The sequence below is a fragment of the Castor canadensis genome, chromosome 3, assembly GCF_047511655.1.
Source record: "Castor canadensis chromosome 3, mCasCan1.hap1v2, whole genome shotgun sequence".
In the NCBI taxonomy this organism is placed as follows: Eukaryota; Metazoa; Chordata; class Mammalia; order Rodentia; family Castoridae; genus Castor; species Castor canadensis.
This window is the reverse complement of record NC_133388.1, coordinates 95,942,897-95,969,756: the sequence shown is the minus strand read 5'-3', so window position 1 is coordinate 95,969,756 and position 26,860 is coordinate 95,942,897. Positions and strand designations below refer to the sequence as shown.

Sequence of the window (26,860 nt, the reverse complement as noted above, 5' to 3'; positions counted from 1 at the left end):
TTCCATATGCTAAGGTATTTCACTAGGTTTTTATTCTGTAGAAGTTGCAAAGCCTTAAGACTTCATTAGTGTGTTTGATCCACTTTGAATTTTCTTTTTACATAGGAGACATATAGGATTTAGTTGTCTTCTTCTACATGTGGATATCTAGTTTTCCCAACAGTATTTGTTAAAGCGATCTTCTTTTCTCCAGCATATTTTTCAGTACTTTTATTGATAACCATATAGCTGCAACTGAATGAGTTTATTTATTGGTCTTCTATTATACTCTATTGGTCTTCATGTGTGTTTTTGTGACAGTATCATGTGTTTTTTTCTACAGCTCTGTAGTATAATGTGGAGTCGATTATTGTGGTACTTGAAGCATAATTCCTTTTAGTCAATGTTGTTTAGACTATTAGGGATGTTTCATATTTCTCTTAACTTAAAGATTTTTTCTATTTCAGTGAAGAATTTCATTGAAATTTTGATGAGGACAGCTTGGAATCAATGGATTGATTTTGGTAGTGGAGCCATTTTCACAATATTAAAACTGTCAATCTTTAAACATGGGAAATATCTCCATCTCTTAGTGTTTCCTTCAATTTCTTTCTTTTTTCTTACTTTTTATTGTAGAGGTCTTCCATCAGTTTGATTATATTTCTTCATATATGTATATGAAGCTGTTACGGAAAATGTTGGTCTCCTAATTTCATTCTTAGTATGTTCATTATTGGTATAAAGAAAAGCTAATAATTTTTGTATGTTGATCTGTATCCTGCTACTTTGCTGGAAGTGTTTAACAGATCTAAGTCTTCTAGTGGACACTTTATGGTCATTAAAGTAAAGGATTATATCAAGTGCAATTATGGATAGTTTGATTTATTTATTTTTATTTCCATCATGTTTATTTCTTTCTTATTTTTTCTTTTACTAAGAATTCAAACACTATATTGACTAAGAGTGGGAAGACTGGACTCTTTTCTCATTTTAATTTTGTAAAAGGCTTTCTCTTTATCTATAAAGATAATCCTTTGATTACTCTCCTCAATGGTTTATATGCTATATTACACCTGTGAATTTAAATATATTGAACCATCCTTTTATCCCTAGAATGAAACCACCATGACTCAATTCCTCTCGGCCTGCCTGTTCTTGGCAGTGGCGCCACACTCCAAAAACCCTCTTCCTCCCCTCCCAACACTGCTTGGGGAGTCAAGTCCTGGACTCATTGACACCAGTTCGCTACCTGGTCATGAAATCTCTGCTGTATGCCAGGGTTATTAGGGTCCAGTCTCTTAAGCACAGGGTAAAATTTAAAATCAGCTGTATCCTCTCCTTGAATACGAGACAGCCTGCAGGGGACTCTTAGCAAGAGCAGGAAATCTCTTGGCCTATGGAGGGATCCACGAATGTGTGGTTCCCTGTGCTTGATGTTCCAGAGCTTCCTCCTGACCCTCCTCATTTGACACTGAATCAGAATCTCCAGACTGAACTTTACTTTTAAGGTGGGGATGATGGTTCAAGCAGTGGGCTTAGGGCATGGAGGATGGACTGTGGGGCAGTGTCCAAAGAGGTGTGGGGAGTGTAACTTCATGTGCGCTTGAGGGAACACGTGGTGGAGGGAGAAGATTTGGGTCACAGGGGACCCACCCCAAACAAGGGAACCTTGTTTTGTGGGTGCTTCTTGGTTTAGGGCTGTGTCTTTTCTGGGGAATGAATGGTGGGGTGGTCAGGCATCCTGTGGACTGATGGGAGTCAGACCTTGGAGGGAATCTTACCCAGGAGGTATCCAATCAGTCATGGGAAGTGGGAGATTTGCATCCTGTTCAGGTGCCCTTGGGCTGGGAGGTTTCCAGTGAAGAGCTATTGGGATGGGGCAGTTATTTGCATGGGGAACATGTGGAGGGGGGCTTCCTAAGCTGGAAGGGTGTGGGGGCAGCAACAACTCCTGCTTTGCAGGGAGTGTCACAGGTCTGGGAGGCAAGCTGTAGAGGGAGCCTTGCAGTGCTCCCAGCCAGCTTTGCTCACAGGGGAACAGAGGTGCAGTGGATTCCTTTGTGGGAATTGATGGGAGGGATGCATCCTGAGCAGGAATCAGGATCACCTGTGGACATAGGGCAGGGTTTGCACAAGTGTGCATGTGATGTGTCCGTTTCCTTCTAGGGTGCATGGGTCAGCCTCCTGTTTCCCTGATGAAGCCTTGTGGTGCAAGGAGGGATTTGGGGATTAGGGGAAGTGGTAGGGGTACAATCCTGCCAGGGCTGTCTTCCTGATGGGGTGGTCTTTTATTTGTGCAGTATGTATGGGAGTGGGGAGGTGTATAGGAGGGGAGTATATAAGGGTGGCAGAATGCTGTTTGCTGAAGGAACCTCTTTCTGGTGGGATCCTGGCAGTTGTGGTAGTCAGCTTTGGACACTGGAAGAGAAGTGAGATGGAGACCTACTTGGGAATGGGTGGGAGAGGGGCAGCATCCTGCTCAGGGAGCACTTTTGGATGAGGCATGTAATGCACAGGTGCACATGGGAATAGGCCAGTGTCCAGCAATTGTAGAGGGGCAAACAGCATGTGAGCTTGAGGGAGGGCAGGGTGGAGGGAGCTGATTTGGAACATAGGAAAGGTGGAGGGCACCTTCCTGTCTGGGTGTTCATTGGGATGGGGCTGTGTCTTTTTTGGTGAAAGAGGGGCTTTGGGCATATTCCTGTGCACTGCAGAGAGTCAGGCCTTGCAGGGAAACTCACCCTGGTTTGAGATCCCCAGTAGTAGGAGGCAAATTTGAACTGTGGGGAAGAGAGGTGAAGTGGAGACCTGTACCTGTGTTGTTGGGGGAGGGTGGCAAACTTAGCAAGAAGACCTGTAGGTGGAGCACGCTCTTGCAGGAGTGCCTGTGGAATGGGGTGGTGTCCTCTGAGGTTGCAAGGGCAGGGGCAGCTTCATGTGACATGAGGGAGCCTTGGGGATCAGGGAGCTTGTTTAGGACACAGACTAAGGGGAGGTGTGCAATCCTGCATGAGAGTCCCTGGGGATGGGGAGGTCTCCTGAGCAGGCTGTTGTTGGGGTGGAGTGGTGTTTTAAATGGCAGCACTGGTGGGGGTTTGGCGGTGGCATCTTATGCACTGGAGTTTACTAAGCCTGTAAGGAGCCTCACTGGTGAAAGCCAAGACTTGGAGGGAGCCAACACCAGGTGAGAGACTCCCTGTGGAGGGATCCATGCACTGGTAGGAACCAGCCTTGGGATAGCAGGAGAGAGGTGAGGTGAAGACCTAAGCAGGTATGGATGGGCATGGGGTATTGTCATGAGCAGGGAGCATGCGTGGGAGTTGGGCAGCATCCTGTGCAGCAGCACAAGAGGAAAGGCTGGTGTCTTAGGTGGTCAGGCTCATGTGCATGTGAGGGAGCCAATAGGTAGAGGGAGAAGGTTGTGGGCAAGGGAAGGGGAAAGGTGCCATCGTGTGCAGCAGTGCTCAGGAAGTGGCATCTTTTTTACTGAAGGGTGCAGAGTGGTGGATGGAGTCTCCAGGCTCCTGGGATGGGGAGCAGAGAGAGCAGGTCAGGGCATATGGATGGGATTGTGAAGTGGTGTCCTGAGTGAGATGTGCCTGTGTCCTGCTGGGGTGCATGGGGTAGCCTCATGTGCCCATGAGGGAGTCTGGAGGTGCAGGAAGCAAATTGGGATGCAGGGGAAGGGGGAGAGACACAATCCTGCCTGGGCAGTCTTTCTGATGGGGTGGTGTCTTACATGGGGAGCATGTTGGAGAGTGGGGCAGAGTCCTATCCAGGGAACATGTGGAGGAGGTGCTATCCTGTGTGCTGGAGGGAACCTTGCCCTGGCAGGAGCCTTGCAGTAGTGGGAGCCAGTTTTGAATAAAGCAAGAGAGGTGAGGGGAGACCTATGAGGAATGGGTGAGTATGGGGCAACTTCATGAGAGGGGTGTGAGTTTGAGAGTAGGCAGCATCCTACGTGGGTGCATGTGGGAATGGGCAGGTGTCTTGGAGGGGTCAGCCTCATATGAGTCTAGGGAGCAAATACGTGGAGGGAGAAGATTTTGAGCACAGGAGAAGGTGTAGGCTCAGCCTCCTGCTTGGGATGGCCTGGTGTGCTGTGAGGGTGAGGGATGTGAACCTTATGTGTGGGTGAATGAGCCATGCATTAAAGGGGGCCAGTTTGGGGCACAAGGGAAGCCAGAAGGGCTCAATCATGTGCTCCAGCCCTTGTGGGTGGAGAGGTGCTCTGTGTGGGGCTCCTTGGCATGGGGGCAGTTATTTACATTGGAAGCACATGGAGCTGCCATTGATGGGGGAGTGACTTCCTGATCAGGGAATGGGGGTGGGATGGGGTCTTGCAAGAGTGCTATTGGGATGGACTTGTGTCCTGCAATGGTTCATGGGGCACCCTTATGTGTTTGCGAGTGAGCCTCAAGGTGGAGGGAGCTGTTTGGGGCACATGGGAAGTGGGAGGGGTGCAATTCATTGGAGGTGCCCTTGGGGTGGAGAGGTTTCTCTTGAGGGGCTATTGGGATAGGGCAGTTATTTAGGAAGGGAGCACAGAGCATTAGGCAGGCATTGATGGGGGGGTAGTGACTTCCTTAGAAGGAATCTTCTGGAGCTGGGCAGGGTCTTGCGAGAGAGTGCATGTGGGATGGGTTGGTGTCCTGAGAGGGTACATGTAGTGCAGTGGCTCTTTTGATGGGGTGGTCCTTGAAGTGGGGACCACGTTGGGAGTGGGGCAGCATCCTACACAGGATGCATGAGGAGGAGTTATCCAGTGTGCTGGAGGGAGCCTTGCCCTAGTGGGAGCCTTGCAATAGTGCAGCCAGCTTTGGACACTGGAAGAGAGGCGAGGTAGAGACATACTGGAGAGTGTATGGACATAGGGTGGAGCCATGGGCAAGGTCCACATGTGGGAGTGGGGCAGAGACCTGCATCTGCAGGCAGGAGGCAGTGGCATCCTGTGCACTGAAGGAGCATAGTGGTGGTTTCTGTCCACAGACCCTGGGATCAGGGAATGGAGGGAGAGGGCTTAGGATATGAGTATGGGTCTGCGCGGAGATTACCTGCAGGGGAAGCCAGTGGAGTGGGGTGGCATTTTATGTGCAGACTGATTGGGGGGATGAGGCAGCATCCAATGCAGGGAGCTTATGGGAATGGCAGCCTCCTGTGCCCTGTAGAAAGCCATGCCTTGGAGGGAGCCTAGCCCTGGAGAGACCCAAGCAGTGGTCTCAGCCAGCTGTGGGCACAGGGGAAGAGAGGTGAGGTGGAGACCTGCAGGGACATGTGTGGGGTGGGGTATCATTTTGAGCAGGGAATGCCTGTAAGGGTGGGACAGGGTCTTGAGTGGGTGCATGTGGGATTGGACCAGAGTCCTGCAAGATGTTGGGTGGCACATATGCACATGAGGGAGCCAGTATTGGGCACAAGGAAAGGGGAGTGAGTTGAGGTCCTGTGTAGGAGCACTCTGGGTGAGTGTTGTTCTTTGAACTGGAAGGTGCCATGTGGACGTTGGTCTCCTGTGGCACTGGGAGCTGGGAGTAGAGGGAGCGGGCTTAGGGCATAGGAACTGGACTGTGGGGTGGTGTCTTGCAGGGGAAGCAGGTGTGGAGGAGGGGTGGCATCCTGCACTGAGCATGGGGATTTCAGTAGTGTCCTTTAGGAGGGAGGTGTCCTGTGCTGAAGGTGCCCAGCGAAGGTGGAGATTGGGGAACCTTCTGAGGGAGCACACTTGGGGATAGGTAGGTGTCCTGTGAGGGAGGGAGCCCAGGTAGGGTAGTACGATATTTGAGTGAGGGATCTACTGAAGTGGGGGAAGTTGTTTTGGGAACAGGGGAAGAGGTCAGGGCAGAGTCCTGCTGGGGCACACGTGAGGGTGGGTGGTGAACTGCATGGGTACACATGAATATGGGCAGGTGTTCTGCGAGAGTGGGGGGAGCATTTTCATGTGTGCATGAGGGAGCCATGTGTTAGAGGGAATTGGTTTGGCACCAGGTAAGGGGGAGGGGCAGCATCCAGTGCAGGTGTGCTTGGAGTTGGGCTGGTGGTGTGGGGGGAGAGGGGAGTCAACATCACCTGCTACATAGTAGAAGATGGTTTTGGACACCAGAGATTGGGGAGGGGTGGTCCTGTACAGGAGCACCCAGGGGCACTGGCATTCTCTGTACTGGTGGGAGCTGGGCTGTGGCTGGCTTCCCATGGTCCTGGGAGCTGGGAATGGAGGAATTGGGCTTAGGGCATGTGGGGGCAGTTTCCTGTACTGTGGAAGGCTATTTGAGTGTGTCCTTTAGGAGGGAGGGGTCTTGTGCTGGGCGGTGCCAAGAAGGGGTGGGAAGCAATATTCTCTGCAGGTGTATCTGGGGATGTGCAGGTGTCCTGGGAACTGGTAGTGTGGGGTGGGTGTGTTGGTAGGGCAGCTTCATGTTTGCATAAGGGAGCCATGATCATGTGGGCAGCCTGATTTGTCATAGGGGATAATGGAGGAGCAGCATGTTGAGGGAACAGGCTTAAGGCATGGGACTCGACTGTGGGACAGTGTCCTGTGTCCTGTGTCCTGGTTGGGCTTCTGTGTAGATAGGCTAGAGTTCGGCAGGGTGGGGGTCAGCAGGAGCAGTGTCATTTTTTTGTGAGGAAGCCTCACAGTGGAGGAAGCCAATACATGGAAGTGAGTTGAGTGGCAAGTGCCAGCGTTGGGGGAGCGGAGTCTTGTGTGCTGGAGGGAATAAAGTGGTGGTGGGAAGCCAGGGGTGGTGCTAAGTGGGGTTGCAGGCAGTGAGTTTTGGGTATGGCGAAAGTACTGTGGTGCATATTGTTTGTGGATGAGTTTGGGGGAGCCATGTTGTGGAGGGAGCAGGATTTAGGCATGGGAAAGGGAGTCTGGGGCAGCATCTAGACCAGGCCCCAGTGGGGGGAGCCACATGGTGGAGGGAACAGACTTGGGAAGGGGAGTGTGGTGGCATACTGCATGGGGTGCACATGGGAGTGGTGCGGGGTGGTGGCATGCATAATGTGGTGGGAGGTAGGACACCTTTCTGCCTGGGGGAAGGTGGGTGGGGCAGTGTCCTGTGTTGGGAGCTCTTGGAAAGTGAATAAAGATCAGTTGTGGAAAGTATGGGGGTTGGGCAAACGTCAGGGAGGCATTGGACCATCTGGAGAAATACTGGCTGGAAGTCCAGAATCAGGTCAAGTGTAGTTTCCTGGGGAGGTCTGCTTACGAGTTGAAGAGGACAGAAGGTTTGGGCTCTTGTGCCCTTGGTGGGCTGACTTTCTGTGAGGTCAATTACTTTCCAGCTCTCAGAGGACAGAATTGTGGGTGAATATGTGAGAGCTTGCTTGAGACTGAGTGTGTGAGAGAATGTGTGTGTACATGTGTGATACTGATTAAGAGTGATCTTGTGAGTGTGAGAATGGCTATGAATGTTAGTGTAAATGTGTGAATGTGCCAGGGTGAGTGTGACTGAGTATGTGTGAGTGTAAATGTGAGAATGTGTTTTTAATTGTGTGGGATTGAGCATGTGCCTCCCTGGAGCACTTTAGACTTTGAACTGGGCTCTTTCTTCTCTTATAGCTGGACATGTGTTGCCCTCCAGCTCTGCTAGGAGGACTCAACTCAATGTTTTGAAGGTCATCCTTCTTTACCCATGTGCTGTCCTCGTCCCATTTCAGGATTGTTGTCTTCTTGAAACAAAAGTGACCTCAATGGAAGTTACTGCAAATGCTGTGAGGAGAAAAGGCCACAGGGTGGTGACTGGAGAGAAGGCACGGATTTCAGTTTTCCAGGTGGGGCCTTCTTTGCATTTCCCTGAATCGGCTGTTTAAACTACATCTTGAAAGTAAACATTTAAAATGTTTAATGCATACCTTTCTTGAAAGTTGTAGTGTCATTCCAGGTGAAATGCCACTATGGGCAAAGCTTAATGGTTTTCAAATTCAAGTCCAGTTCATTACATTCTGCTTCAAACACAGTAGTGATTTAATTCATTATCCCTTTCTTTGTACTTGAATTGGCCTGCTTCAACCATCTGGTCACACATTGTTCCTTTCAGGGTATATAAAACCTACACTTTCTTCTCTGTCCTTTTCCATACTTAATTATGTTAATCCTTAGGACTAAAACCAATAACTTCATCATGCCTGTGAATGGGTCACATTTTCCTATTATATATTTATTATCCCATTTGTTTTGGTGCCCATCTGCTATGCTCGTAAGGTTGCATTTGGGTGAAAGCACATATTGGCTGTTCTGTCCTCAGCACCTAGTATTACACCTTCTAGTACAGAAAATTCAAAAATAGAAGCTACATTATTGATTGGGAAAATTTCCTTATATGTGTGAGGCAGTCCACAATACCAGTGATTGAAATTTTCTAAAGATAATAAGTGGGACCTTACAAAGTTGCTTTGCAATAAAGTGAACCACAAAATATGCCTTGCTATGTGTTGCAGATTATACCAGTGTTTCTTTAGAATACTGGTGGTAGTTATCTAAAATCTTGAAAATAGTGAGATCATTGAAAGATAGAGTTTGATATTGAGTGTGACAAGACTGTAAATGGTGTATAATGTAAATTATTGTAACTTTGATATATTTTTTCAAAACTTACTTTCATTACCATGAGTTGTAATTATACTGAGGTAGTTTCATATAAGTATAGTATGTCCCTTAGGTATATTTTTTTAAGATATCCTCAAGGAAATTTCCTGGATTCATGTTAGTATATCATTGATTCATATAGTTATGTGATGGTGTGTGCAAAGCACACATGATATATACATTTTAAATGGACCATTTTCAATTATTCGAAGATACTTTTAACTGTGGATGATGGTTCTAGGTCCTGCTCTGACAAGACATACTGTACTTCATTTTTTTTTATTCATTTATTCATATGTTGCATGAATTGTTTGGACCATTTCTCCTCCCATCCCCCACCCCTTCCTGCTCTCTCCCACCCCCATCGCTTCCAGGCAGAATTTGTTCTGCCGTTTTCTCTAATTTTGTTTAAGAGTGGACATAAGCAATAATAAGAAAGACATACCATTTTTGCTAGTTGAAATAAGGATAGCTATACAGAGAGATTCCTAGCATTGCTTCCATGCACAAATGTGTTACAACCAGAGCTGATTCATCTCTACCTGACCTCTTCACTACTTCCCAGTCACCTTCCCAAATTGACTGCTGCCATTTTAAGGTTACTGTATTAGCTCCTCTGCAGTGGGGACATGAAACACTTTTCCATGTTAGATATCTTGTGATTTACATTTATATTTTCTTATACCATTATATGCTTACTCTATTTTAAATGGTTTTCTCCATAAAGAAATAAACCTGAATTTAAAAAAAATAAAATCTAATACTGTGTTTTCTCTACTGTAATAAATATGCATTGTGGAAAATAAATTAGTGTTTAGAGACCAGGCTAAACTATCTTTTAAATAGTAGATTACAATGTGTCCCTTGAGAGAGACAGGGAGGTTAATTTTCATTTTGACAAATGATGTATTTTCTTATTGCCAATTAGGTTCTTTTGATTTGTTGATTTATCTGTTGATTTATATAGTCCAAGATTTGGCTGTACCTGAAAAACAGGAAGTGTTGCAGCGACACTTGATTTCCAATTCTGAGGAACTTTGTCTTCATTCATAATCCACAAAGTGAATAACATGGTGGCCTACAAAATTCCTGTCAATAAATGAAGGTGAGATAAGAACAATAATGTAGCTGTAATTCTCAAATTTTGTTTTCCTGGAACCAAGTCAACTACAGCTGACATATTTTATTTCATTGGGTAATTTGCAGATGGGTTAAGTTAACATTATACTTTGAATGTGTGTAGTGGTTCCATTTTTGGGAAGCATGTTTGACTTACCACAGAGTTAACATAATGAGTTTACTGCACATTGTTCAAGAGAAACCAGCAGATTTTGTCAGCATTATAATTTAAATTACATCAAAGGTGGTGGTTGTAAATGGAAAATATTTGCTACAAGCTAGATACATAACCATTTTTCAAGTATCTAGACTTAGAATACAGACATATTTAAATATGATATATAGCAAAAGAAGTCTTAGTATTTAGAATCTTTACTGAGATTCAGAAAGTAGAGAAATATTGCTTTATTGGATCCTTTTGTCATGTTTCATTATGTAGATCCCATTTTGAAAAACTACTTATTATTAGATTGTAATTAATATAACAAACCCATGAAGCAATGGATATTTATACTGCTCCATTCCTAAAATGAAGAGATGTTAAATTTTTTAATGTTTTATAAAATCAACCTTTAAGCGATAATGATGAAATAAAGTGTATCTTTTAAATGTCTTAAAAGTGTTGTATTAATACAGTTGTCATAGAATAGATTCAGTACAGCAAATCATATTTTGTTATGCTATTTTCATCTAATAAAATATACTTATATTATGCTTAATTATAAGGGAATAATTGTCATTTTTAATGATTCCAATTTAACAAATGTTATACTGTAAGTTTATACTCACCCTTATTGCCTGCTGAGTTTTTCTTACATTCTTAAACATCATGGTTATTCATTTGCCTTCATTACTTCCCTTATCAGCTATATTATTTCCATTAGTTCTTACCAGAATTTCTAAGATCAATTTAAATACTTATTTCAATACTTATATTGAAGACCATTCTAAGATCTCCATGCATATTAACTCATCTAAACTTTATTATAATTTAGTGTACAGAGCTGGTACCCAATCATACAAAAATCATGTATTTAGCATTTATTAATGTACAGAATACTGTGTGTAAACTGCCAGGAATAATGAAACAGGTTCTTGGCTTTTCTGAAGCTTGGGACCTTATAAGAGAAAGGAAAGCATATGGCAAAGAACCAGGAAATAACCAGATGGGTTCATTTAGGTATGTATTTCTCTCCCTTCATTATCTCTGAATGAATCATTATTTTGATCCAACTGTGTGATTATTAAGAAAAAAGGGTTGTATCTTATGGGTTTTTTTTTTTAAATCTTAGTGCTGGACAAACAGATTTCATTATTCAATGATGAGTAGATGGTGTGCCATAATAAAAGCCTCTTCCCTAAAGAGTAAGTAAGGACGAGAGAAGCTTCCTGAGACCCAGTGGTTTAGAAAGGGTCACCAAACAGTGTACTTTCTAATAAGAAAAGTAGTCACACATTAATAGACCTTTGTTGTATTAGGTATAGTCAAAAGATGCCTAGGATTCATACAACATCTCGTATAGTGCTAAAATGGATACCATTGAGATCAAAACATCCATTAGACTAAATGGTCAAGTGGCTCAAGTTGGTTGAGAGCTTGGGATTCTGAGTTCATTTCATATGCTAGTACTGCCAAAATAAAAAAATAAACCATTCATTTGAATTCTTTGACTGTTCATAGCCTGTATCAGTTCAGCTGTCAGGTGAAAAGCAAAGGAGAAAACAGAGCTCCATTAAAAATATAGATATAAAAATTGTTGTACTCTTTTTAGGAAATATGTCTGAATTTTTTTACAGAGAGAAATGAATTCTAGGAAGTATAGATTGCCTCTTTGCTAATAAGAATCATTAAATAAGACTCTTCATTTTCTAAAAAGAACACCAGGAACAGCATTTTTACATATTACTGATCATGCCTAAATGTCAGTCATGTACACCTTTCATCTGGCACAGTAAGACTACATGGCTAAAATGGTATCGCTTTTGTGATCCATAAATTAATGTGCATAAATTAGTGCTCTGGGATTTCAATGTCAGAGTAAGTAGTAGGACCTGTCACAAATTCTGTTGCCTACAACACATTTTGTAGTACCAGTTCTTCATTAGCTGCACCAGCTTGTTATAAAACAGCAAAAATAGGCTATCAAAAGACTTAATGTGAGATTCCTTAATGCCATCAAGAATCAAATAAAAACCTAAATTTCTGAGGCCAAGAGCAACTACCAGTTTCTATGACAAATTTGTGACCTTCATTATCTTTTTGGAATAAATAGACATAAGATGTTTTTCAACTTGATGATTTCAAGAAGGGTAACATTGAAAAGATTTGTTTATAGTCTAATAATTTAAGATGGAAGACTAAGAATTGTGTAAAATTACAATTTTTAAGGTTTAACATATACTTAAATTATGTCATCTCAATATTGTTAACAGATTTAAATTCTTGAAATTTTATCATTTTAGTGTAACCATTGTTTCTTGTGAAGTTTTTGAGGAGCCAGTCATGATCATTTTTACCCCTTAAAAATAAGCATTTGGAAGTAAAGAGCAAATTTTAATCTAAATTGCAAAAGCTTTGGCCTAATGCTCCAAGTTGACTTGTGACTCCTCTTTCTACTATTTGAAGCTCAAGTTAGGATCTAGACATGTAATCCAACAGCAGAAAAAATGTGACTGACTTCCATACCATTTTGAACTTTGTGCAACCATGATTCTACAAGTCTGGTGGCCTAAACTCTGACTCAGTTTTCCTTACCATATGTAGAGGAATGAAAATTTGTTCTTTTGTGCCCATCAAGGTCTGAAATAAGCCACATCTGGTCTTTAGGATACTTCCGGTGTCATCAGTCACTGAAATCAAACCTCCATGAGAATACTTAAGCAGAGGTATGACACTTCTGTATTTGTTGGCTTTTATGCATAGCAAGCAACTCTAGAGTACCAAAAATAAACAATTATTTTTCTTCACTCATGCAAGTCTGCAGATTTGCTAGGTTGGTTCTGTTCCATATAGCTCATTCTACCATTGCAAGGACAATGCCTAACCAGGACTTGAGACTTAGCTTCAAACTTGTACAGTGACATTTCTCCAGCATTCAAACTAACATACCAAGTCTTATGACTAAAACCAACTTTGATGGAACCCATTGTCCCTTAGTATTCTCAGGGGATCAGTTCAAGGACCCAAACAAACATGTGTGATAGCAGCATCCATGGGCCCTTGATTCCTTATAAGAAATAGTGTAGAATTTCTATATAACCTATACTCATCCTCCCACATACTGTAAATCTTCTAGGTTACTTGCACCTAATACAAAATGATTTTTTGTGACTAGTTGTTACAATGTCCTATTATGGGAAAAATGGCAAGAGAAATCTGTACATATTTAGCACCCCTGCAATTTTTAAAAGCTATTTTCATAAGACCTTTTTGAATCTGTAGATGGAGAACTTCAGATATCAAGGGCCAACTCTATATTCTCTCATGATAATAGGGCTTGGAGCAAAATGTAAGTTTGATGCAAGTGATTAAAGGGATCATGGGTAGCAAATTTGGTGTAAATGGCCAGACAGTAAGTGGTACAGGCTTGGTTTCTCACACCTACTTAAATCAGTCATTGTAGCTTGAAAGCAATATGTCAATGAATAAACATGGTTGTGTTCCAACAACAAAAACCATATGGCCTGGATTTGGCCTGAGGGTTTAAGTTGTCAACCATTAGATCACAGTTTGCTTTGGATCATGGATATTCAAGCCCCTCCCTTTTATTAAGGCTCACTTGTCAAAATATCATTTGTTGTCACTATAGTTTCTTAAATTGAATGTCTCTCTTAATTCCATACTCTGTGCAGCTGAACTGGATATTTCTTTTCCTTTTTTCAAATTGCAGGATGACAGTTTATTTTTTCCTTAAGTGTTTTTTTATTCATATTTGCATACAATGTTTGGGTCATTTCTCCCCCCTTCCCCCACCCCTTCCCTTACTCCCCCATACCCTCCCTCTTCCCCCCACCCCCTCGCTGCCCTGCAGGAACTATTTTGCCCTTATCTCTAATTTTGTTGAAGAGAGAGTATAAGCAATAATAGGAAGGACCAAGGGTTTTTGCTAGTTGAGATAAGGATAGCTATACAGGGAGTTGACTCACATTGATTTCCTGTGCATGTGTGCTACCTTCTAGGTTAATTCTTCTTGATCTAACCTTTTCTCTAGAACTGGATATTTCTTTGAAGAAATATCTAGACACCCCACTGAGAATTTTGATGTACAAGCTTAGAAAAGGGGAAGTTCTTGGGTATTCAATGCATAAAAAAAGCCTAAGAGGTCCACAATTATATTTTTAGTTATGTTCTAACTTCATATGTACATGCTGAATAAATGTTTCTTATCAGAATGCACTAGAGTACCTTATGCTCTTTATTAAACTCTTCATATTATAAACTCAAAACTTCCTAGCATATTAATAGAGATACCCTCCAGGATATAATTGGTTCACCTTTGTTTCCATTTAGTTACTTAATATGTAAATTTTATCTTGAAATTACTATTTATAAAAGATCAGAATAGCTATAAAAAGCTATGTTGTAACTTTTGTTATTTTCCTCCAGATGTCACTAATGCTACAAGGTTCAAATTAAGGTGAATTTCTTTTGACTCTGAAGAATATGATACTCAGTTTTTCTTATTGAAAAAGTTAGCACTAGAATTTCTGCATACAAAAATATGAATACATCAGGGGAAAATCACTGCCTTTATTTTGCTAGGTGCCTTACATAAATATTCCATGTAATTCTCTTCCAATAGTGCAGAAATAGAATTGTAGTGTCAGTGGTCCTGTGAACTTCTGTGCTTCCTGAGGTTTAGGTGTTCTCTTACTTCTGTTCTTAAATAAAGAAGCTCATCCTCTGATTTCCCAACAAGCTCATCAAAAGCAGTGTTTCCCACAGTTTCTCCTTACCTTTCACATATATCTAGCAATAGAATGTCTAGAACAAATCTAGAATTCAGTGATCTTGGTTGACACAGCAGTTGTCAGTCAAAGAACATGGTGGGTAACTTAGTGATACCTATGTTGTAGACAGCAAGGACCTGGGCACAGTTGGCTTTCAGTTCCATGGAAGACGAACCAACTTCACTAGTGTCAAGTACCTTTGGATCTACATTGATGAAGCACAAATTTCCATACACAATTGTGTGTCCATGTTTACTGTGTGTGTGTGTTTCTTTGTTCTTTATTTTCATGTGTCTAATGTATCATGCTTTTAGCAATTCAATGTGAGGATGGTGATTAATCTAGGAAACTCTAGGAACCCAGTCATTAGTTGAGAGGGAATCCACCTAGGCCACCTGATCTCAGCATTCAGTGTAGCTGGAAGCTTGCACATGAGGCACTGTGCCCAGCTATGGATTAGATTCATTATAAAATCAAGTTTGAACCCCTATTTCACTCTTCTAATTACTGGATTGCCTTTCTACTTTTCACCACAGGATGGCACATTAAAAAATGAGATCAAATGAAATTTGATCTCAAATCTCTTTAAACTAAATTTTAAGCCCTTCTATCAAAGTATTCATTTGGACAATGATATTATTTCTAAGAAATTAAACATAAAACATTGTACATCTTTGATTGTTCTTCATTCATAGCCCACCTATCTTTAGATTCTTGACTCTGAAGATGTTTATTTTTTAATCAGTTTTTATTTATTCTCTTAATTATCTAGATTTTCATGATTTAACTATTATATCATTTCCATTTGGATCTCCTCAATTTTGTTGTTGGTGTCACCTAAATTTTATGAGTATTTTTTAATCAACTTGAATAATGGAAAAAGTTGACAGACCCTGGTAGGATGATTTTATCCTCTGTGGAATTTGAACTCTCCCTTTATTTTTTTTATTGTTGTGCTGGGTGTGTTTGGGGGTACATCATAGCATTTACAAAGGTTCTAACAATGTATCAATTGTATTATACTTGAATTCACCCCTTCTACTGATCTCTTTCATCCCCTCTGCCTTGATTGTGGGACAGTTTCAGCAGGTACCATTTCTGAATTTATATATATGAACATTATTTGTACTATAGTCATCCTCCTACTCCTTTCCCTGCCACCTCCCCCCGCTTGTAGAACCTGTTCCACCCTCCTAGAACTCTGCCTTTAAGTTAAAAATGGATTTCAATGCTAGGGTGTATATAAGTTAGAAGTACTATTTTTAATATATTTAGATGTTTTCTGTTCATTACATGCTTATACAATTATTTTTACACTTTAAAATATTTCCTTGAAATATTTTTTCACTTAGTTTTTGTGCACATACTTAAATTTTGTGACTCATGCTATACTTCTCTCACTGTCATATCTCCCTTGGGCCAAAGGTAAACTGAAAGTTTACTTTCCAGTTACAGTCAGAAGAGAACACCAAAAGTAAACTGAAGTTTACTTTCCAGTTACAGTCAGAAGAGAACACCAAAGGGCAGTGGAACAAGTGTTTGCTGGCAGTGTCCAGGTATCCTTAACTTTGTGGGGGAAAATATTCTTAAAATGGAGCTAGTGGGTATTAAGTGATGCAGAGTTCCAGGATCAGGAGTGAAATTACTCATAGTGACACTGACCCAGATTGAAAATCAGGGTGAACAGGGACTGGAAAGTGTTAGTCCCAAAGGAACAAATTTACAGTCTGTTAGCTGTCCCAGAGATGTGAACAAGTAGAGGCCAGTCATCAAGTAGAGAGCCTTTAAGTAGTTCTGACTGCTGTTTCTGGCCTGTTGAGGGATGAGGTCCTGGCTTCTTAAAATGACGGCATCTACTATCAACCAAAGGAGCTAATGCAAACCTCTCAACCAAAGGAGCTGATGCAAACCTCCTTTCTGACAGTTGATAACATCATGCCAACAGAGGCTAAGGGTTCCAGAGTCAGCCATATGGCAGAGGAGAGATTGAGGGTGGTGAGAGCACCAAATATAAACTTGCCTTCTTGTGCAGAAATTTCATTATCAATTTAGATTGTTAAAAGGACACTAAAATTAAGAAAATAATTTTGTCTTTGTAACTTTTGTCTTTGTAAATATTGGTATCATTGGCATACCATCACCTTTTCCTAACTCTTATTCTTGGTGATTAAGGCAAAAGTTCAAGGTGCAATGAAAACAGACTGCTATGTGCTGAGTTGTATACTTCATATTCTTAACATCTGAACTCTAACATATCTTTTCTATCTTTCTCACCACCAGTAAAAACGATAAGAAAATGGTTGTCTACAGGTCAGAAATAGAGCTCTAACCAGAAACCAACTGCACTGACATCTTCTTTTCCCCAGAACTGTGAGAAATAATTTTCTTGTCCTAAACCCATCCAGTCTGTAGTATTTTGTTATGGTAAATAGAACCAAGAAATACACCTTCTTACCCTTATTCCCTGTGGAGCTCTTTCATCAAATTTAAAGAAATAACAATGACATTTTATTGAATTAGCTTGTTTTCTTCTTTCCCCAGTTTTTTTATTGTAGCAACATGCACATAATGTAAAATTTAATCATCATATTATTTTAAGTTATATATTCAGTGGTAATAAATACATTCATAATGTTGTATAACCATCACCACCTTCAACCTCATAACTTTTTTCACCTAGTGAAACAGAAACTCTATACTCATTAAACAACTCAATATTCTCCTTCCTCCAGCTCTGGCAGCTACCATTCTCTTTCTACCTAAGATTTTGACTCTTGAAGTATATCATATTAATGGTATTCTACAGTGTTTTGTTATGAAAATAGTTTTTTTAACTTAGCATAATGTCCTCAAGGTTATCTATGTTGTAACATATGTCAGAATTTCTTTCCCTTAAGGGCAAGTAATATTCAGTAATATTGTCTCACATTTTGTTTATACCTTTAGTCAGAGATGGACACCTGACATGTTTCCAAGTTTTAGCTATTGTGACTATTGCCACTATGTCATGAGTACACAAATATATCTTTGAGACCCTCCTTACAGTTATTTTGGGAATATACTCAGAAGTCAAATTGCTATATAATATGATAATTCTGGTATAAATTTGTTCAGGAGCCACCATGCTTTTATCTGCAGTGGCTAATCTGATATTGTTGGGTAAAATGTTCTGTAAATATCTGATTGATATACTCAATTTATATGTTGTTTAAGTCCTCTCTTTTTAGCTTTTTTTCTCTTTGTTATATTCATTATTATTGGGGGAGGGAGGTCAAAGTCCCAATATTGTAGCAATATCTATTTCACTCTTCAATTGTCAACTTTTGCTTCAAGTATTTTAATTGTCCATTTTTAGGTGGACTGAAGTTTATACTTGTTCATTCTTCTTTAAAAGTATTGAACCTTTAAACATACAATGTCATTTTTCATCTTCTTTGTTTCTCATCCTTCTTGTCTTCTTTTGGTCTAGTATAGCCCCTATATTTGTCTTAGTATAGCCACAATTGCTCTCTTCTGATTACTATGTATATAGAATGTCTTTTTTTCCATGCTTTCAGTTCTCAATATTTGTGTCTTTAGATCAAAAGTTTCTGCTAGTGCATTGTTGACTAGACAGGAGATAAATTGCTAGTACTTCCTACTCATCCCTGAGTCCCCACAACAATGGTTTTGAGAAGAAATCATTATCTATTATATATACAGTAACTGTTACATGACTTTGAAGGCTCCCTTGACTTTCTAAGAAAAGCCAGTCACTACAAGAGCTCTACCTGGCTCTTAATGGCTGTCTTAAAATATCATGAATAATTCTGGACATATAAGAATTGCTTAAAGAGGTTTTTTAAACTGCAAATTTTCTGGGTCTGGTGAATTGGAACCTGCAGGGAGCAGTGGTGGTCCTACAAATTCACCATTGTGTATCTAATGCATATTGGGATGCCTTACCAGTGATTAGGTTCTAAAAGCACAGGTCTGTAACCTCTCTGATGCAGAGACAGAGAGTAGCAGAGTGGTCCTGCAATAATCTGGGACCTGGAAACATGCAGAGATAAGTGCGGCCACATTCCTCACCTTAAATAGGTTTTGACAGATGCTTGATCAGAGGCTAGTGTTCCCCATGAGCCTCATTGTTCTAAATACTGTCAAGCTTTCCCAGACTAGTATTGTCCCTTTAACCCTGTTATCCCTGTCTCTTACCCTGTTAAAAATATACTCAAAGATGGACCAAAGACCTAAATATAAAACATGAAACTCTGAAAAACCTAGAAGAAATCATAGGGGAATCATCTCTAGACATTGGCACAGACAATCATTTTCTGGATATGAAATGATTTTTTTATTTCTGGGGAAATAAAAAAATTGGTAAATTAATTACATCCAACTAAAGTCTTGGATAGCAAAGGAAACTAACATAATGAAGAGACAGCCTACATAACAGGAGAAACTATTTGGCAGCTATTTGACAGAGGGTTAATATTCATAACATATAAGGAACTAAAAGAAAACTTAACAATTAAAAACTAATAATTCAGTTTTTAAAATAGGTAAATGACCTGAATGGGCACTTCAATACATGAAAAAAGAATGCTCAACAAATATGAGAAAAATGCTTAGTATCATTAACTGTTAGAGAAATACAAATCAAACCTATAATGAGATGCTGCATCTTCCCAGTCAGAATGGCTATTATCAAAGTAATAGTGGTGATAATAATAATAATAATATTAATAATAAATGCTGAAGTGTTTGTTACACTGCTGTTGGGAATATAAGTTAGCACAGACATTATGAAGAATAGTATGCAGGTTACTAAAAAATAAAAACCTGATGAAAGCACTAAGATTGTCCACACCATATAAATGCTACATCTCTGCCAATTTGGAATGAGAGACTTTAGCAAGATCAGGAAGGATAAATGGGACTTACATTTCTGGCCCCTACACACCTCTTCAGCATTTCAATTCTTATAACTCTTATTAGTATCTCCAATCCAGTAAACTCTTTTTTTCTCAGTGTTTGAATCCATAGACTTTGCTTTCTAGGAAAACATTCTACCACTTGATCTATGTTCCCACTCACCAACCCCCCTCTCTTTTTTTTCTTCTTTTGATATAAGATCTTTAGAATATTGTCCGCAGCTTGCATCAAGTACTGGATCTTCTGGTTTCTGTCTCTTGAGTCCTGGAATTTTAGATGAGAGCCACCACATCTGAAGCAAAAAATCCATTCAGAAAATCCATATATTCAAATTCTGTGTGCTGTATGTGAAAGAGTGTAATATTCCTCTTAACAAACATTATTTTCTCACACTCTCCCTCTCCCTTTCTCTCTCTCTCTCTCTCACTCTCTCTTTCTCTCTCTTTCTTGTGTCTCTCCCCTCCCCCATCTTTATCCCCACATCTGTCTTATTAATTCTAGACTATAGTTTAAGTTTTATTTCCAGTGAATTACTCAAGAAGCATTCCTTGCCACCATCATTGAAAATCTGTCATATCAGATCCTTCTAATCTCTGACCCCATCTTTAAGTTTATGCAGTGTCTGTGGCAGTCTGGTGTTACACAGTTATCAGGGTTATTACGGTGAATATCAGTTCCTCTCATTCAAATCTCATTTTGTGACAGATGGTTCTGAGTACCTTCTTTCTTTGCTGTCCAGACCCATCCAAGTGCCTTTACTCTAGTGCAGGTTCAGACGTCAAGTGAATGAAGGAAATGAAAGAGGTGCAATTTTAAGACATCTTGTTCTCCTTCCCATCCATGGTAGAAAATTGTTTCATTTATTCACTCAACAGAGTTTTAAAAAATTCTCAAAGTGCAGAGTTCTGTAGATATTAAGTCAGAGATAGACTTTTGCATTGAAGTTCTTAGATGCTAGTAGGAATTAACAGATATGTATTCAAATAACTATTAAACTGTAAGGAAAACCACAAACTATTAGTAAAATCAAATGGCAGTCTTATATGGTGGTTATAGGAAGAAAACACTTCATGTGAGAGGTCTTAGGTTCCCTCCCTGTCCTGTCTTCCTGATCCTATGACAGCTGGATTTGAAATCCTATTGTTTTATTTGTAATCACCCAGTGTAGAAACAGCACAGAAATCCTCCAAAAGGCAAATAGTTAAAGAAAATTGTGATTGTGAAATATACAAGTATGTTATATGTATGTATGAAAATAAAATAATAAAACACATTAAAATCTATTAAAAGAGAGGAAAGGAAATATAACACAATGAAGAGGTGAATTTGATCAAAGTGCATTATATGTATGTACAGAAACACCACAAGGAAACCCCATGTAAAATTTTACTCATGTAACATGAGTATATGTTAATAAAAAAAGAAAACAAATCAAACTGTTGTAGAGAATATTAAAACAAACTGTTGTAGAGAATATTACTGATAGAAAGAAATGAACTTGTAATTGCCTGCAATAGTATGAAAGGGTCACCAGTTATGCTAAGTGGTAGGAAAATTCAAAAACTCAATATTCTATATGGTCCTGATTATACAACATTCTTAAAAAAGACAAAATTGTAGAAATGAAGAGGGGAGGAATGGTTGCTAAGTGATAGACAGGTGGTGGAGGTGAGAAGGCACTTGGTGTGCCTGCAAAAGTGTAATATAAACAATCTTTTATTTATATGAATATCCTGGTGGTATGGTTTGATATGATTTGTCACCTGAGGATTAATGTGTTGTAAGCTTGATCTATGGTCTGACTATGTTGGTGATAAGCTCTTTAAATGGTGAATCCTATTGGAAGATCACCAGGTGACTGGAGTGCTGCCCTCTGAAGGGATTAAGTCTGTAGAGACCCTGGTGAGTTCACACAAGAGAATTGTTACAATAGAGAAACTCTGGCCCCACTCCACTCTGTGGGACTTTCTGTCTCACCTTATGATCTCTCACACATATTCCTACCATTTTACCATTCACTGTGATGTGATACAACCAAGGTGGCCCTGATCAGAGGCCAAATTGAGGGATCAATCTGATTTTGGACATTCAACCCCCCCATGCTTTGAAGAAAATAACCTCTTTTTTTCATAATTTACTGACCCCCCAGGTATTTTTGTAGCAGTGGAAGTTGGACTAACACACTTGGTTATGATCTATTGTACTATAGTTTGGGGATATATTAGGGAGAACTGAATAAAAGATTAGTGCAATTTATATTATTTTTTACTGGATATGATAGTACAATTATTTCAGAAAGATTAATTTTAAATAAAAAGAAATTAATAAATTAGGAGGGAAATAGATGTGTTAATCTGTCAGTTATGGCTGAGCCTTAGAACTCTGACATCACAACGGTCAGTGAGCTTAACTGCCACAGCCTTCACAGACTTCAGACGCTTATCTATAGTGCTCTGCCAAGTGCTGTAGCCATGGGCTGTGTTCAGAGTCAAGAATTGGAAGAAAGTGGATATCCTTTTCAAATACTAAACTCCATATTTGATGCTTCATTGGGCAAGGTAATCTTTTTTTTTAAGCAGGAAGCAACATTTTATTATGCTGACACAGACTCAGCAGACTCATGTCCAAAGGGTGAGCCCTGAGAACAAAGGGGTCTCACCTTATATATCTTTGTAAGCAGATTAGAGAAGCAAAAAGCAAGGTCTAATCCATATGTTGTTAGGTACAATTCTATAGGCTACTTTACCCTAGAGCTACGTAACTTTTCCCCTCCCCAGTGTTACGTGACCATCTCCATGTTCAGATTTCTCAGATTTTATCTCTCTGCTATGCCATCCCTACCTCCCTGCTACTTTATCAGAACCCAGGCCTAGTTTGTTTTCTTCTGATCCTCCTCCCTGCTACATCATTCCCCTCTTTGATGCTCAGACCCACTTAGGGTCAAAGAGCATCATCTTAACTTAGGAGTCTGTATGTTCACAGCATCATTACATATGTAGCTGTTTTTCCTTCTATAATGGCCTCCATAATAGTCCTGGTAGACTGAACTACCAGGGGACCCAGGCAGGGCAGTATTAAGCATGCTCCCAGGAGTAGGCTGATTGCCCCACTAGGGTTTTGAATCTGCCCAAGTCAGCGAACCATCCTCCAAACAGGTCATTGAGATCCCATCCTCTCCAAGTCTGGATGGGGACATGGGTAAGCTTTCTCATTCTGTTTGTGACTTCTTCTATGACCTTTCCTTCATCATAAATCTGTAAGCAGCAGTTGCTCAGGTTAAATTTTCCATAAATTCCTCTCTCAGAGGACAACAAATATTCTAAAGCCAAGCAGTTCTGATAGATGGCATTGCACATCTTAGTGCTTTGTTTTGTTATCAAATTGAGAGCTCTTGTGCTTTTGTTAGTTATAATTTCAACAACAGCCTGCAGCCTGATGATGTGGTTGAGAATATATATAGGGGTACGATAGCCCCAGGACCAGTCTTCTGCCCAAGTGACAGGACCATATTATTGGATGGTATGCTCAGGAGGCCATTCATTATCTTTCCTATTGCCAATTTGTAAGGCACCCTGTTTTTGTCTACTTAATCTTTCTTCATATGTGGGGACTCCAGTTTTTTACCTTGTCTGAGGGGAAGCAAGAAGAAAGATGGTCTGATTGAGCCTAGCACATAAGACCCAAACCAGCTGCTAGGTAGCAACATATAAGCTTGCTTCCCACAGATCTAGATAGCCCCCTGGGTGCCTGCAATCTATGTTTGCAGTAAGATGGTTCCAAGCTTTTTGGAGATTAGAAAAGTTGGCTAATGGGTGGGGCTGGGGTTCTGTGTGATTTGGAACTCCCCACCATTGGTCTCTTGGGCAGTGTCATTGTAAAACTTATGTCCCTGAATAAGTTAAATCCCCTACCAAGGTGGAGAACTGGCCTTTTGGGTAGGAAATACAGTAATTTTCAGTGATGGAAGATTTTGGGAGCCAGAGGCTTTTCCTGTGTTTCAAGAAAGTGGTCTCAGTAAAGGGCTCCTGTGGGTCCAGCTCCCTTGCTTCCCATGACCAACGGTCTCCCATATAGGTTCCTCCACAAACAACATGAAGTGACATGTAATGTCTGGGCTATGGACTTGGCCAGCAAGAGGAACAAGTTTTTGGTCTTGACAGAAATAGGGAACTCACTTTTCATTTCCTCATAAAAGTAATGAAAGACATGCTAAGAGGAACTCTCATGGGTAATTGTAATGAGACTGAAGTGCAATAGAATCCTGGTAATCTTTTACTATACTACTTTTGAGTTTGATTGTTAAAGGGTCTGGTGGTCCCATGATTGGTTCTGTCTTATTTCCTCTCAAATATGTGAACTAATTTTTGCCTTCAGCAGTGGTTTCATGAAAAGTTACTCATGTTCATACTATTTAGTGCTCTTGAACTCAACATGATAGGCTTTGTTTTATAAGGGAAAACACATCCTTGGCATCATGGGAGGTAATTTTGTGTCTATGAAGGTTACTTCCCAGTTGATGAGTGACATTTCATGGTCTATTCAGTCTTGTTGGTTTTAAGTATTTGGTTTATAGAGTCCTGTTGGAAAGGCACCAAAGCTCAACCAAAATTCAAAGCACTTTTTGATATTTCCAATATTATTTGTGGTTTTTTTGCAATTTTCCCATGATTTGAAATTGATAAAGATAAGATGGGAATCAATTACCTAAACCTTCATGCTAACATTCCACCAAATTGAAACTACTTCTTCATAGGTCTTCATATTGTTCCATGAAAACTGTTGTCATATTTACCAATGACCATTTTGTTGATGAAACCAATGTTCACTTCTCAGCAGTAGTATGCCTTGGCATTTGTCATGGCTTATTGCTCCCATCTTTTAATACTCTCAAGAACAGGCAAGCCCCAGGACTCCACTGTGAATCTTTTCTTCATCTGCATTACTAAGGGACCTCACTTCCTTGCTAGCTATTAAAACTGGTACTCAATGACTCCTGGATTTCAGTGATGGAGTCCTGCTTTGGGAAATAAGACAATCATTTTTAGCACAGTGTCCTCTTTCAAATTTGGCATAATTAATTATCCTTTACTTTACCATTGATTAGCTGTTGTGTGTTGTTTAATGTATATCAGGAAGACATTTATACTGAAAGGGAAATGAAGAGTGAAAAAACATCTTTGGAGGTCACAGAGAGAAAACACCTCATCCACGGCCCTGTGGAATTGTGAAATGGCTGGCATAGGAAGAAGAGGCATCTGTTCTTATTCAGTGATGCATTACTTGTATTGAATAGCAGGTACATATGCATTAATTCCTCCTCTGATTGTCACAAAATGCATTTTCAATAATGTGGATTTTCACTAACTCTATAAGAAATTAAAGGTTTTTGGTATTGTATGCAAATGTTTTGATTCCTCCATTATTCCACAAACATTTGTAGAGATCCTGTTCTGTGCCCCAATAGAGAATCAAGAATCAATAGAATCAGATAGAAATTGTATCTGTACCTGTAATCCCAGCCATCAGAAGGTGAAGGCAGGACTATTTTTAGTTTCAGGCAAGCCTAGCCCACATAGTGAGGAACTGTCTTAAAAGGAAAAAAAATCAAGAGAAAGGACACACAGTGACATTTTTCTCAGGTCTTATGTACAGATAAAAAACAACAGGGAAGATTTCAGACTGTGCTTCTAATAAGAAGACATGACAGAAGATAAGACAGTGTTAAGACAGGGTCAACCACATGTGTCTCTATGGGCTGGTGACATTTAAACTCTACCTAAGAGATGAATAGCACCAATCATCCTAACACCAGGTAGAAGAAGCAGCAGGCCTGAAGTGGGTTCAGTTTGGCCCTTTAGAGAGGGGGTCATTGAAGTCCATATGTCATGTGAGCATAATAAATGGGGCACAACATCAAATGGGAGATTTCAGAAGTCAGAGATCTGTTAATACAGGGTCTCCATAGGTCACAGCAAGAACTTGGGATATTACTCTGAATTGCTAACTAGAGAAGTGCCCAAAGAAGTTAATTTTTAGTGTATTGTTCTGACTATTATTAGACAGCACAAATACCTAGCCTAAAACATGGTGATTACTTCATTGTCTGAGGCAGGGAAATGGAAAGAATTGACTGGCCTTGGCATCTATTTACCTGTCTACTCTGTTTTCATTATTTATCACATATCATGAAAGACAAAAGAAATCTCATCCAGAAGCCTTTTAGTCCCTCTAGAAAAACAATTTCCCCTACTGCCCTCCTACTGCCTTTCAGCTCTGTCATATTATAGGAAAGACATAACAGATAATGTATATATGTAATTTGTAAAATGCTTTATTTCATCTAAGTGACAGTAATAGGTATGATTCACCAGGGGCATATTTCCTGTGATGTATTATACTAAGTCAAAATGTATACACAAATATAACAATATTAAGGTATGTGTAGAATGAAAGAAATAGCTTACAGACATTGTAGAGGTGGCAATGTTATAAAGGAGACAGAGAGACCACATAGGCCCTGGCATGAGGTCCTGGGTAAATTTCCTGACAGAGTCTGACATAGGACAAGTCTTAAATCATTAGGCTACTTGCATTCATTTTATTTTCAAGGTAAAATCACTGTGGGGACCATATTAGGACTGCTCCAGCAGCAGCTTCCATGGCAGTTTCCCAACCAGACATTTCAAAAATAAGGGCACAGCTCCACAAAGCACCTCTCAGCCCAGCCCTGCCACACACAGCCTTCCTGTGCTCCCCTGTGTCCCCCACCCACCTGTAGAGGCCCTTTGTGCAGGCACTTGCTTCAGGGTTGTCAAGTGCTGCAGGTGTCTGGTGGAAGGGCAGGTTTTAGATGGGAAAACAGGCTGAGAAAGGCTCAGTCAGTCCTCCAAATTCAGACCCTGGGAAATTGCAGGGAGTCACTCCAGTTCAGGTCACCAAATCCAAACTTCAATCCTTCTCTGTCTGTGCTCAGTCTGACAGATAAACTACCTCAGTGTTTATTCTCAGCTTCTTAGGAACTTGCAGTCTACTCATATTCTCTTTTTAACTAGAACATATTTTTCTTCTTTTCATTAACATTTGTAATTATGAGAGTATTTAGGAAGAGTAGACCTTGCATTTTCTACCAGAGGCCACTTATTGTCCTGTATACTGCTGATCCCTTAATGAGTTCACAAAACTTAGTATTCTGCAGAAACCTTTCATATAAAGACTGTCCTTTCTGTTAGAAAATTCATTTACTCAAGAACTGAATTTTTATTTTGATCAGCCAATTATCCTTGAAGATGTGAAGCACTTTTTTCATTTTTCACA

At 40.3% G+C, this 26,860-nt stretch overlaps 1 protein-coding gene across 1 annotated transcript in view; it reads left to right on the top strand.

Annotated features, from left to right (window-relative positions):
• LOC141421631 (serine/threonine-protein phosphatase 4 regulatory subunit 1-like) overlaps positions 1–26,860 on the top strand; it is a 280,678-nt gene that overhangs the window by 233,121 nt on the left and 20,697 nt on the right. Inside the window, 5 exon segments of the mRNA XM_074068483.1 lie at positions 7,633–7,746; positions 9,528–9,665; positions 10,790–10,859; positions 12,478–12,565; positions 24,679–24,842. The gene's annotated coding sequence lies outside the window, so the exon portion shown is untranslated.